At 41.3% G+C, this 5,027-nt stretch overlaps 1 protein-coding gene across 3 annotated transcripts in view; it reads left to right on the top strand.

The window, feature by feature from the left end:
* TRIM2 (tripartite motif containing 2) overlaps positions 1–5,027 on the top strand; it is a 134,286-nt gene that overhangs the window by 28,950 nt on the left and 100,309 nt on the right. The window contains exon 1 of one of the 3 annotated variants that reach the window (XM_023530181.1): positions 2,627–2,736. The exons of the other annotated variants lie outside the window; for them this stretch is intronic. The gene's annotated coding sequence lies outside the window, so the exon portion shown is untranslated. Of the gene's footprint in view, positions 1–2,626; positions 2,737–5,027 lie in introns of those variants that run through there. 3 annotated transcript variants of the gene reach the window in all.

Below are 5,027 nucleotides of genomic sequence, written 5' to 3'. Positions count from 1 at the left end.
CTACCAGCACCACTCCAAGTGGTTTTGAATAGTAAACAAGATTAAGCATGAGATGACCTAGCATGTAGCAGGCGTTTACTAGCCATTAATTCTCTCGCCCTGCCTGCCACCTTCCTTTCCACGTTAGATGGTCCTGTTCTTGCTCACCTCTGATCGAGGACAGGGTGCACCCAATCGCCCCCGCAGTATCTGGCGCTTGATGCCGAACAATGCATAAATATTGCATGAACTAATGAATTGAATAAATCTTTTAAAAATCTTTAGTAAACTCATGGGATAACCTTTCAAGGAAGGCTCCTGTTGAACTCAGAAGATACTGAAGCTTATTTAAAACAAACAAACAAACAAACCCCACAAAAGTGAAAAATTCAGTGGCATATAGTACACGCACGACGTTATACAACCACCGCCTCTATCTAGTTCCAAAATAAAGCCCTGCACCCATTAAGCAGTTTCTCCCCACCCTCCACCCCGCTAGTCCTTGGCAACCACCACCCTGCATTCTGTCTCTATAGATTTATCTATTCTAGATATTTCATATAAATGGAATCATATCACATGTGACCTTTTGTGTCTGGCTTCTTTCACTTAGCATAATATTTCTGAGGTCCATCTGTGTTGTAATACATATCAGTACTTCATTTTTACAGGTGAATATCATTTCATTGTACGTCTATCCACAATTTGTTTATCCATTAAACTGTCGAAGGACATTTAGATTGTTTTTACTTTTCAGCTATTGTGAATAATGCTGCTATGAACATGAGTATACACACATTTGTTTGAGTGCTTGTTTTCAATTCTTAGGGTATACGCCCAGGAGCGGAATCGCTGGGTCACATGGTAATTCTATGTTTGACTTTTTTGATGAACTGCGGAACTGTTTTTCACAGCAGCTGAATCATTTTATATTCTTACTAGCAACATACGAGGGTTCTAGTTTCTCCTCATATATATGTGAAAATATACATATATATTTTCTAGTGGTTGTGAAGTGCTAGCTCATTTGTTTTGATTTGTATTTCTCTAATGACTGATGATATTGAGCATATTTTTACATACTTGTTGGCCATTTGTATATCATTTTTGAAGAAATGTCTATTTAAGACCTTTGCCCATTTTAAAATTGGGTTGTTTTTCTTTTCGTTGTTGAGTTGTATGAGTTCTTTATATATTCTGGACATTAGACCCTTATCAGATGTATGATTTACAAATATTTTCTTGTATTCTGTAGGTCATTTTTTCACTTTCTTGATAACTAACGTTCTTCAATGCACCAGAGTTTTTAATTTTGATGAAGTCCAATTTATCTATTTTTTCTTTTATTATTCATGCATTTGATGACTTGAAGCTTTTTTAATGACAATATCTTAGTGCTTTAGAGGCAGCAACCTGTACTTTAAAATAAGAGCCATGCACATGCAGAAGTGATAGCTCCTTTGCAATCATTACAAAAGAAGGGCCAGAAGCAGCCTCATTTGGAAGAGCTACCAGAGGAATCTTACTTTAATACAAATTAAGCATCAGCAGCAGAATCATAAATATTTTTAAACTAGCAGATTAGAAAAGACAGTGTCTTTGGATTATTTTTATCAAAATCAGAAGGGCTTGATATAGAGTTTGTGGGAAACGAGTATATTTCAACGTTTTTCTCTTTCTCTGCTGGTTAATTTTGATAGCTACTGTGCTTCCTTGTATAAATAATGAGACTATCCCAAATTGTAATGACTGTAATTTTCTCAAAGTTTGTGTGCCTGTCATTTATGCAATGCCCCAAGTCAACCAAATAGCTCTTAGCTTTATGTTTATCTCAGTGGATTATTTAGGAATCACAGAAAGAAAAAAAGCCCAAATTCACTTTTTGGTTTTTGGTTATTATTATGATTACGGGGTATTGAAAGGTTAAGCTGACATAGTAGCTTTAAAAGCAGAATTTAGTTAAGTTCAGGAGAGAGAAAAAAGCCACTGGCTGTTGGGCCTTCTTCTTCCAAACATACATAACTAACTTCTGCTTCGTTTGCATATGTGTGATCAGATTAAGGAATCCTTTAAGAAATGAACATGAGCCACTTATATTCGGGGAATAAAATAAGCCCATTTCTCTGGGTTCTGAGGGCCTACCAATCAAATCAAGAGTTTTCTCTGTGGATGTAGTGAGTGCCTCTCATCAGATATTATAGTCATCAGAAGAAGCACGTCATAAAAGCATCTTCCTTGGATTTTATTCTTTGATTGAAAAACTCCTTTGTATCTCAGCGAATACTACATTTATTAACCTTAGAAGAGCAAAGATGGCTAATGTAACACAAACGTCTATGGCTTTTAAAATATATATTATTATATGTGAGGCATACAAACTCCTCCTTGAAACAGTGATTAAAGTTTTCCACTTGGACCCCTTTCATGCTGCCGGGCTGTACGGGGGAGGACTCTGGCCCTTCCTATTCGTGTTCCCCGCGTTCCATCTCCCCTACTTCAGGATGAAACACAATACCTTAAGCTAACAGAGCCCAAAGAGGCTGATCATTGGTTCCCTTTGTCCCTTGATTCTGCAGCCCCGCCCCGTTGGCTTGCACTGACAAGCTGTTTATATTTTTGTAAGGGCCACCCTTTAACTCGGCAGCCTGATGACTATAATGGGCCCAATTGTCTTCGGGCTGCAGAGAGCTGAGTCCCCACACCCGAGGAGCCTGGGGCCCGACTCCGATGCACAGGAATGGCTGTTAGGAAACACGGGTAAGGACGCCCCTGAGTGTGTGAGGAGGCTTCTTCTGAGCTGGCTGGTTAATCCTGGGTACTGGTGGGGAGCCGCAATGGAGTTGCTGGATTTTTTCCTGGTTTTAATTATTTGCCTTCTGAAGACTGAAGGAGAAGATTGGTTCTCTAGGATTTGCTGACAAAGCTCATAGCGATCCCCATCAACTCAGGCAACAAAGAAGCAGGGAAGCAAAAAAATTGGGAGAGAGATGCATTTTGGTGCTGGGCTTGACACCAAAGCAACGTGGAAGAGGCAGAGTTTACTGCCGCTTCAGTGATGTTGTGGGAATCAAAGGCTGTTTTATTTTCTAACTTAACTGTGCACAGCCAGTTTAGCTCTGGCTCTGTGTGGCTTCTGTGAGCCAGCTGTTAGCCGATGTAACTCAGTAGACCTCTTTTGAAAAGGTCTAATATCTGCTGGTATTTTCAAAGGGCAAACCGAAGTGGTCTTGTATGTCATAAATCGTCCTATTCAGAAATGTGGGAAACGGTTTAGAGCTGGCAGGTTGTAAAGTTTTATTGCCCCATAAAAGTGCTCTGAGGGCACTGTGGCCCTCTTCTGCAGTGCAGGAATGAAGGAACAGCCCCAGGTGATTAGAGCATTTGTCCTTGACTATTCAAGAGAGAAGGCAGTGGAGGGGAGGACACCACGTGTGATGGGGGAGAACCGTGAAATGGGCCTCCCCAGCCCACCTGCGAGTTCTTTCTGCTTTCCAGCCTGTGAATGAGTGAGGGTGGAAAATTGTACATACTGGTCTTTGGGGCCTGATTTCATTGTCTTGATGCCCCATTTGGCACCGAGTAAGACACCTCTCATGGTGCAGAGGGACACATGAAACAAGGAAGGGGAGTGTGCTGTCGTTTATACCCCAAGTGGAGGACAAGGGGATGGAGCAACGAAAGCCCTGGGAATTGCTTTGGGAAGTCCTGCCTCCTGCTGAATAGAGAATTACCTACAGGCAGCTTTGATGGGAGAATTTTGTTCTTTCCTTTCTGATGAGCCTCGTGGTATTAAGTCAGTGAACTCACAGTCTGTGTTTGATATGGACAAGAGCCTGAAAAATCGAAGCGGTGTGGTTTAATTTTTAGATAAAGCAAAAGGTGAATTATGGGACTTCAGTACCTCTAGTGCCTTATAAATCTTCCCACCTCTTCTAATCCCCCAAATTTGTATTTATTATCTAAAGACAGCATATTTAAAGTCAGCATTGTTTGATGACTCCTAGAGGAATTAAATCAGATGCAAATTCATTTTTTAAGTGAATTTGACCCAGAGCAACAGGAATGTTTCGGTACAGTGTATGAAAACATCAGGTGGTTTCGAAGCGAGGCCAAGGTCTCCCTCAGTGGCCCAAGAGAGAGCCTGGGAAAGGTGGGTGAGTAGTCCAGGGGGTGGTTTCATTAAGGAACAGAACTTTGATTCTGCCAGGTCTGCCCTAGGTCAGGGGAGGCTCAGCAAGAAAAGCAGGATGTGCATCATCCCCACCTCTTGCCTCCAGCCTCCTGGCTTCCTGCAGGTGGGCGCGTTCTCACGTTCCCACCCAAAGCGCATCTCTTGGTGATGGCAGGATGAGGAAGAGCAAAGAGGAGGCCTGGTGACAGAGAGAAGGGGGTGAATTCCAGGAGACCCCACAAGGCACAAAGACAGCTCTTGCCTGACTTCCCTGATCAGTTTGGCAGGCATGCCAGACTCCTGGAATTTCAGAAACTTACTGCATATTTTCGGATAGAGAATTTGCATAAACTAATGCTAAACTAGGAGATTTATAATACAAAGTAATATTTTCCTAGAGCTTTTAAATACTGAGAGCTTATGAAACCCATGTAACCAGCATATATGGATGAAATACTATGACAATGACAAATACTAACAGTAACGATAGCCATCATTTACTGAGCACCTATTGTGAACCAGGCCTTTACATGTATTATCTCACTCAGTCCTCACTAACCCCTTTGATGTAAGAATAGTTATTGTCCTCATTTTACAGAGAAGGAAACTGGAGCACAGAGAGGTTAAGTAACTTGTACAAAGTCACACAGCTAGAAAGTGACCAGAAATTTGAATTATTAGAAAGGTAGACAGTACATAACCTTGTATTATGAAGTGAGGATTTTCTATGAAATGTAGTTGACATTCACATTCATAGTTTTTCAAGAATCCATCGAGACACTGCCACCAAAATGTGACCTCCTACAGGAAGCTAATTGGCATCTGGGAAGGAAAGCCAAGAACCACTTCCTTTAAATGAGCGACAGTGCCAAAGCAT

This window comes from Pteropus vampyrus, unplaced genomic scaffold (assembly GCF_000151845.1).
Source record: "Pteropus vampyrus isolate Shadow unplaced genomic scaffold, Pvam_2.0 Scaffold47, whole genome shotgun sequence".
NCBI lineage: Eukaryota > Metazoa > Chordata > Mammalia > Chiroptera > Pteropodidae > Pteropus > Pteropus vampyrus.
The sequence above is the reverse complement of the archived record's forward strand: the minus strand, read 5'-3'. Positions and strand labels throughout refer to the sequence as shown.